Raw genomic sequence first — 9,261 nt, 5'->3', positions numbered from 1 at the left:
AATTGTTTTATTATCCCCAAGGCCTTAGAGTTTCATGTTATTAATACCAATATATTTTCATCAGTTGCATCAATAAGGCTGTAGTATAATGAATGTTTCATGCTCAGTCTTGAGGATAATAGAAAAACTGACAGACTGAAAAACGACTGGAATTTCCTTCTGCTCTAATCTAAGTCATTATGGTAGCTACAGGGTTGTTATCCAGGCAGCTCTTCCATCCTTTCACAGCTCAGTGGCATTTATTGCTTCCTACAACTTCACAGGCTCTCACATGACAGTCACTGCAAGATGGTAGACAAAGCTCAGCTTTTCTGGGGATTGGATGGCTGAGCCCTGGCAGTCCCTGTAAAGGAGCTCCTTGGCCACAGAAGAAGAAGGCAGCTCTCCCTGTCCCATGGGAAGGAGAAGACATTGTCTCCTCCTATCTGCAGAGAAATGGAGCTCTTCTCATGGCCTCTTCCTGGGGAAATGGTTCAGAGACAAGTATAGCCAAGCACCAGAAAGCCTGTCTGTGTGTTGCTCAGCTGGAGAAACAGAAAACTGCTGTACAATGTAGTGAGTGCCATGATAAGGATTGGAAATGGTGTTTCATGAACGCATAGAAAACATACCTAGAGAAGACTTCCCAAAAGATGTGAATAATAAATTAACTGACTTATTAAGAATGAGAAGGAGTTAGGCAGAAGAAAAAGAGAAAGGAAAGATCTAGGGAGAGATGAAACTGTGTGAATCATTCATACAGTGGTAGGTAAAGCATACAAATTCTCTGCCCATTTGGATACTATCTACAATGTATATTAAAGAAATATGTGCTTGAAAGGTCATTTTGTACCAACTATATGCCAGGCCTCTGGCACCAAACTGTTCATTTATTTAACAAGTAGTTATCAAGAATTTTAGTGGTCATTTTAAATAAGTTAATACACAGAGAAAGCTTAAAGGATAGCTTGACATATAGCAAGTACTCAAGATTAGTTAGCTATTATTATTACAGTCAAGAAGTACTAAGGTATTGGGGGTTTAGTAAAAAGGCCCACCAGGGCACCTGACAACACCCCTCCCTGAAAAGTCATTCACCCACTCAAAACATAATAACCAAATATTCCCCTTAAAGCTTATATTTTGGTTAAGACTGCCAGGAAACTACATTTAGTGCAAAAACCCAAAACTACTGCTGAAACCCGGGATTGAACCAGGGACCTTTAGATCTTCAGTCTAACACTCTCCCAACTGAGCTATTTCAGCTTGTTCAGATGACTTCTTCTGAATAACTATAATGGAATAATACTTGTTTTATAATAATAAAAAAATCACTACTCAGAGTCAGCTGGAGGTAGGCATTTAACAAATCATACTCAGTGGTGAAAGCTGAAAGCTTTTTTGCTAAAATCAGGAATAAGACTTGTATGCCCACTCTCACCACTTCTAGTTAACATAGCATTGGAAGTCCTAGCCACAGCAATCATACAAGAAAAAAATAAAAGGCATCCAAGTGGGAAATGAAGAGATAAAACTGTCACTATTTGCAGATGACATGATACTATATATAGAAAACACTTAAATCTCCACAAAAAGCTATTAGAACCAAGAAATGAATTTGGTAAAGTTGCAGGATACAAGATTAATATACAGAAATCTGTTGCTTTTGTATACATTAATAATGAACCATCAGAAAGAGAAAAAAAGAAATTTAAAATTATGTCAAAAAGAATAAAATACCTTGGAATAAACCTAAGCCAGGTGGTGAAATACCTTTTCATTAAAAACTATAAAACACTGATGAAGGAATTTGAAAATGATACAAAGAAATGGAAAGATATGCTGTGTTCTTTGATCGGAAGAATTAATATTGTTAAAATGTCTATGCTACACAAAGTATACTACAGATGTAATGCAATCCCTATCAAAAGACCCATGACATTTTTCACAAAACTAAAACAAATAACCCTAAAATTTTTATGGAACTGTGAAAGACCCTTAGTAGCCAGAACAATCTTGAGCAAGAAGAACAAAACTTGAGGTATCATGCTCCCTGATTTCAAACTATACTACAAAACTACAGTAATCAAAACAGAATGGTATTGGCACAAAATCAGACACATAGTTCAATGGAACAGAATAGAGAGCTGAGAAATAAACCTGCACACCTATGGTCAATTACTTTATGACAAAGGGGGCAAGAATATATCAACACAACGGAGAAAAGACAGTCTCTTCAGTAAGTGGTGCTGGGAAAACTGGATGGCTATATGTAAAACAATGAAATTAGAATATATTCTCATACCAAATACAAAAATAAACTCAAAATGGATTAAAGACCTAAATGTAAAACCTGAAAAGCTAAGACTCTAGAAGAAAACATAAGCAGAACACTCTTTGACATAAATCATAGCAATATATTTTTGGATCTATCTCCTGGAAAAAATAAATAAAAGCAAAAATAAACAAATGGGACCTAATTAAACTTAAAAGCTTTTGCACAGCAAAGGAAACCACTGGCAAAATGAAAAGACAACCTACTGAATGGAGAAAATATTTGCAAATGATGTGACCAATAAAGGGTTAATATCCAAAATATATAAATAGCTCATAAAACTGAATATCAAAAAATAAACCCAATTTAAAAAATAGGCAGAAGTGCTGAATAGACATGTTTTGCAAAGAAGAAATGCAGATGACCAAAAGGCACATGAAAAGATGTTCAATATCTCTAATTATTAGAGAAATGCAAATGAAAACCACAATGAGATATCACCTCACACTTGTCAGAATGGGTACAGGAAGCCTACAAATAACAAATGTTGGCAAGTATATGGAGAAAAGAGAACCTTTGTATACTGTTGGTGGGAATGTAAATTCTATATATTCACACATGCAATGGAATATTACTCAACCATAAAAGAGAATGAAATTCTGCCATTTGCAACGACATGGATAGAACTAGAGAGTATTATGCTTAGTGAGGTAAGTCCGACAGAGAAAGAAAAATACTCTATGTTAACACTTATAGGTGGAACCTAAAAATAAAACAAATGAGTGTATATAACAAAACAGAAACAGACCCACAGATATAAAGAACAAACTGATAGTTACCAAGAGGGAGAGGGGCAAGATAGGGATATGGGATTAAGAAATACAAACTACTATGTATAAAATAGATAAGCAGCAAGGATATATTTTACAGCACAGGGAAATATAGCCATTGTTTTTTAGTAACTTTAAATGGAATATAATTTATAAAAACATTGAATCACTATGTTGTACACTTGAAACTAATATCCTATTGTAAGTCAACTATACTTCTATTAAAAATACAATAACATAAAAATAAAATAAAATAAAATATTGTGAGTGAAGTGTGTTCCAGGCTGAGGGAACAGAAAACACTGTTCCGAGGCAGGAGCATACTTGATGTGTTGGAGGAATAGCATGAAGACCAATGTGGTTGAAATGGAGGTAGGAAAGGTAGCCTGGATCTGGATCACATAGGGTTTTATAGACATTGGTAAAAACTTGAAAAAGATAGCTTTTGTTGCTGTGTAAAGCAAAAAATGTGGTGGTCAGGACATATAAGAAGATGAGAAGGCAAGCTTGGAAGTGATCGAAGCATCATGAAACAGAGAGGATGGTGGCTTGGATTAAGGTTGTAACAGAGGGGTCAGATTCTGAATATATCTTGAAGGTGCAAATGCCTGGATTTACTGATGAACTGAAAGTGAGATGTGAAAGGATGATGATGACAATGTCAATGTTAGTAACCTAATCAACTGAGTGAATGGTGATATTATTACTGAGATAAACAGGAAAGAAGAAACAGGATTGGGAGCACTGGGGAGGAGGACTGGGAATCATGAGTTCAGTATTAGATAAGTGAAGTTGGAGATGCTGATTGAACATCCAATGTTTGACTACTTTTTAGTATATACAACTTTGGAATTCAGGAGAAGAGTCAAGGCTAAGAGTACACACTGGGAAGCCATCAAAGTAAGAGAGTATTTAGAGAACTAGGTCTGGATGTTATCACTTAGGAAGTAAGAGCAGATAAAGAGAGATCTAAGAACTGAGTCCTAGCCCACCCCAGCCACAAGTAGAGACTGGGAAGAGGAGAGAGTTTTAACAAAGGCACTTGGAAATAAGTGGAAACCAAAAAAGTATGACCTAGAAACCAATTGAAGAAAGTGTTTCTGAAAGGAGGGAATTTATCAATTGTGTCACATATCTCTAAGATGGGGATTGAGGATTGACCATTGGTTTTAGCAACATGGAGGTCTTTGGTGGTCTTTTCAGTTGTGATAAGGTGGTAGGGGCAAAAGCTTGACTAGACTGGAAAAATGGGAGGAAAGAAAGTGGACACTGTGGATATAAATAATTTGGTAAGAATTTTTGTGACAAAGAAAAGCAGAGAAGTAAAGTATTCGCTAGAGGGGAATGTTTGGTCCAGAAAGATGTCTTTTAAGATAGGAAATATCACAAAATACTTTATTGATAATAGAAAAGAATAAGTAGTCAAGGGAAATTGATGGTTGAAGAAGCAAAGCCTTTGAGAAAATAAGAAGTGCTGGGATCTGGGGCACAAGAAGACAGGCTGATCTTAGATGTGAGCAAGGCTCTTTCTTCCACAGTATTGGAGAAAAAGCAGCATATACAGGCACAGATGCATGGAGGTGTGTAGAGCAAAAGTCAGGGCATTGAAGGAATGGGAAGTAGTTTAGTTAGGCTGGAGTCTAGCATGTAAGGAAGACAGTTGTCAAGTGGATGAATGACACCTTTAGTTAATCAACTCAAAAGGTATTGTGAGATGCTGATCTTATATGATTATGATTTGGATTTGAAAGACTACTTGGAGGAATTTCCCAATGTGCTTCATGCCAAAGTAGCAGAAGTGGAATAATTGTACAGCCTCCCAACATGCCTGCTTTAAATAATAACAATAACGCAAAACCCATGCCATGTGTCAGGCTTTACTCTAAGCATTTTGCATATATTAGCACACTTAATCCTTACAACAAATCTGGGGTTAAACACTGTTATTATTCTCACTTTAAAAATGAGAAAGTGAGACACACAGAGGTTAAATAATTTGCCTGAGTTCACATAGCTGACAAGTAGCAGAGCTGAGACTTCAACCCAAGGATAACGATACAAGAGCCCATGTTCTCAATCGTTTGCTATATTTCCCTCTGATCCACAACCATTTCAAAGTATAAATTCTGTTAAACTTCTTTTTAAAAGCCATGTTCCTTAATAGTCATTCCTTTACTGCATGACCGTCACAAGGTTTGTGGGGAAAGTGCGACTGGGAGATGGGCAAGTGAGGGGTGATCTGGGAGGGTGTATCAGACGTCTAGAGGTGCAGCTTCCCAGGCCTGGGGAAGAAGGGTCTGATCAAGCCAGTCTGTGGCCCAGCTCCTTGAGAGTTCATGCTTTTACCTGCTAGGCCTTGCATTCTCCCCTGCTGTCTTCTTGAACAGCTGTACTGTCTGCAGAACACTGCAGTAACCCAGAACAGGGCTCACCCTCCAAGATTCCCCACAGCCAGTTATCAGGGCACCCAACTAAGCCATTGGATGCAGTAGGCAAACACGAGTACAGCATAAACAGCTGGGACTCACCCAGAGTTCTGTGTGCCCCCTTATGCTTCCCGCATGGCCATAGAGTTAAGGTGAGTTCTGGACAATGGCCTGTGATTAGAGGCACCAGTGGCATATGTCATTCCCTACACAAGGCAATTCAGAGTTATTCTGCCTCCTCCATCTCTCTCCTTTCCCACCTTGGCAACCACAGAGGCCCTGTGTTCCAGATGATGCAGTTATTGGATGGAGGAGGGCCTCCCAACCCACACCAGATTTTAGGTGAATGAGAAACATACTTTTTGTACATCTGGGGGATTGACTGTTGAGGCAGTTATCATTAATTTCTTTGATTAACAAAGTGGGCAAGTGATTCTCAGTCACAAGCATTGTCCCTAGGGCAATGCTGCTGCCTCAATTGGAGCAGGTGATGAGGAGAAAGCCTGAACCCTAGAAGACACGCAGGCAGCAAGGCAGGATGGCAGAAAGAAGAACGTGACTTGGTTAAAGGATATTTTGTTAAAAGAAACAGAAATTATCTCAAGGTAACTTAAGTAAAAGGGGAAGTTAATTAAAGGTAATATTTCTCAGGACTATCAAAAGACAAAATGAAGTTATGTCTGGGCAAGACAAGGACAGACTGAATTCCAAAAATGGCAGAAGTCACCATGTTCTCGGAAAGCATGTGGTTTCTCCCGTCTTCTCTCCAATTCTCTTCCTTCTTTCCTAGTCTGGCTTCATCTCCTTTGCATGACCCCACTTGGGGTGACAGCTGTGACTTTACCTGGTCTTGCATGAGTGTCTGCCACCATCCAACTGGCTCAATTTTTGGGTCACAATTCTAAATTCCTGTGAGAGAGAATCACATTGGTTCATCCAACCTACCTGTGGTTCTCCCAAATCAGGTGGCTATGACCTTCACTCAGTTCAGTTAGTCCTGGCCAGAAGCAGGGGTCTTGTGGCCTCAGAAGTGGCTTATGGGCAGGGCAACTTCAAATCAGGAATTGGACAGAGACCTTAACATTGGTTTACCACAGAAGAGAATTTCTATGGGCCTTAAAACAGAATTGTCAAAATATCCAAGAGGATAAGGAAGGCACTGTGAATTATGGAGCAGAAAAGACAAAATACAAGTAGAAAGAAAAAATGTCAGCCAGAAGGAGGAATGAATACAGAAATGAGCCCCAGGATGAAGTTAGAGCTGTATTCAAGAGGCAAGCCAGCTGCAAAGTGTGCCAATCCACCACGGACACTAAAGCATCATTGAAATAGGTTAGAAACATGGGGCCAGTTAATTCACACATGACATCCACACAGGACAACCCACAAAACCAGGGAATGTAAATTGGTTCCACTGCAGCTGATTTGAGCAATGTCCATGAATGAAGATAAAAAAATAAAATTCCTCACCAGGGATACATGTCTCTTTTGAGCATTTTTGCAACTTGCATAGAGCAGCTATGACCCCCAAACCAGCCCACTGACAGTTGCCTGAGATCAATCCTCAGAATCGGCAACATCTGAAAACTGTATCATGGATGACATAGAACTATTTAACAAAAACAAATGGCGTCTTTTTATACACATTTCAAATCCTTAATATGTCTCCCAAGGAAGGCACATCTGCTTCAGGAAATCACAAATGAGAGCTGAAAAGAGAACAGAACTATAGAAAAGTGTTTTTTATAGAATTGTTTTCACAACATTGAGTTGTTTCTGCCAGGGGAAATGACTTAGTAAGTGAATTTGTTTCAGGATATAATATATGTTAATAGAAAATCAGTTTATCTCAGGTCCATTAAATGTTTAGAGAATATCAGTTTGAAAGAATGCCAAATTATTAGCCTATCTGGGTATGTATCTTGGTCCATCTGTGGCTGGGGCTGTGCCGAAGCAGGAGCTAGTCGACGTCTAGTCCTCAGTGATCACACAGGTAATAAAGAGAAACCAACCAACCCAAGAAAACTATGACAAAAAAAATGCTAGATTGCAACTGTGAAACTGTGCAGTGTAAAATGTCAACCTGCCCAGAAAACTCCTGAAGAGGAAAAGGGAACACTGTTATTAAGAGATGCTTTCTACACAATTAATAATTTAATCTTGGAGTCATGCTTAGTTTAGACTTAAAGAAAAATTTTATGAATGAGGAAAAAATACCAATTTTTTGTGACATATTTAATCTATCTTCATCCTCACATCCTCACATGATAAACACAGATCAAAAACATCTCCACACTATACAAACAAACTAACTTCCAGAGGCATTTAAGTGACATTTTCTTATCAAATTTAATTTTTCCCACTCTCTTTCTTTCTAGAATCTTCTATATACACTACTTAATGTTATCCTGGTGTAGTGAATGATAACTTCAATTCAATTTGTTGAGTATTTGTTACTTAAATTGAACTATTAATGGAAAATCTACTATGTGCAAGGCAGTGTGCTAGTTTATAAAGACTGCAATGTTGAAAGAGAAGGTAGCATCTGATAGAGGATATCACCTCTCAGACGTGGCTAGGAGGGGGATCAGGAGGAGGCATGACTTGGAATTAGACAAATACACACAGTGGGAGAGCCCCATCTCGGGCTCTGGAATGAAGTCCAGTGCATCAACAAAGCATCAGACAACAGATGCTGGCCAGGTCATCTTCAGGATCAGGAAGGGCCAGCAAAATAACGTGTCCAGCAAGACAGAGGGAAGGGAGCACAAAGGAATTCCAGAGCAGATGAATGTCAGACATGGGGAAAATCAGAGTCTGGGAAGTAGGGGTCTGACCCCCAGGGCAAAGGCCCACGGTAACCACAGGCAGGGGTGCTCTAGGCTGTCGGAGTCTACGTGCTAGCCAGAGGGCGGAGTATGTCCAGAGAAGCTCAGGAAGCCTGAGACAGAGCCTTGGAGAATGCTATCATTTTGGAGGTGTAAGAATAAAGAAGTCGTAATGCAGAGCCAATGAAGATAGTGCAGAGTCACAGAAACCAACTGAAGCAGATAGGTTTAGGGAGAATGTGTTTGTCACCAGAAAGACCAGGGAGATCAGTGAGACAACGAGCCATTGGGAACCAATTAAGATGTTAGGATCTGGAAAGCCTGGGTGAGGGTTGACTGAAACAGGTGCCTCAGAAGTTCTTTGTGCCTCTGCTTGACGATCCTGGCAGGTCTGCATGACGGGCACCTCAGGGCAAACACCACACTCATACAAGATGAATCATGTTTTCTTCCTGAGAGGTAGCTCACATGACTCCCAAATGGTACAGATGTAGGTCATTTTTCATTTCAACAGGAACTGGAGTTTGTTTCCAAACAGAATGGGGATTTTTTCTAACCTTGCTATTGTGAGAGCTCAAAGTCACCCACTGAATTTAATTCTTTTCTGTGATCAATTATTTGATGACAGGGAGATGTCTGAATTTCCATTTGGATCAACTACAGAAATCAGGTTACAGCAACAGAGGCAGCTGGGGGTCTGCACGCAATCAGAGACAGGGCAGTGGGTTGACCCCTGAAGTGTGGGCACAGCACAGCTGTGTGTTATTCAGTCTCAGCTCGTAGTGCCTGTAGACACAGCTCAAGGGCAGACTGTCTGGGTAACTAATGGGGGACAGAGAGTGCAGCCAAGTCCCAGGACACACCCACGTGATGGAGAGTCAACTCGCCCCCTCCTTGGGCCTTTTGGTGTGGGAGTTCTAAGG

At 39.6% G+C, this 9,261-nt stretch overlaps 1 non-coding gene across 1 annotated transcript; it reads right to left on the bottom strand.

Annotated features, from left to right (window-relative positions):
* Nucleotides 1-1,172: 1,172 nt before the first annotated feature.
* On the bottom strand, nt 1,173-1,245 carry TRNAF-GAA (transfer RNA phenylalanine (anticodon GAA)). The gene has a single exon. It is a non-coding gene; the product is annotated as a tRNA-Phe (tRNA).
* Between the last annotated feature and the right edge of the window lie 8,016 nt (nt 1,246-9,261).

Source organism: Balaenoptera acutorostrata, chromosome 9 (assembly GCF_949987535.1).
Source record: "Balaenoptera acutorostrata chromosome 9, mBalAcu1.1, whole genome shotgun sequence".
NCBI lineage: Eukaryota > Metazoa > Chordata > Mammalia > Artiodactyla > Balaenopteridae > Balaenoptera > Balaenoptera acutorostrata.
This window is presented reverse-complemented; position numbering and strand designations above follow the sequence as displayed.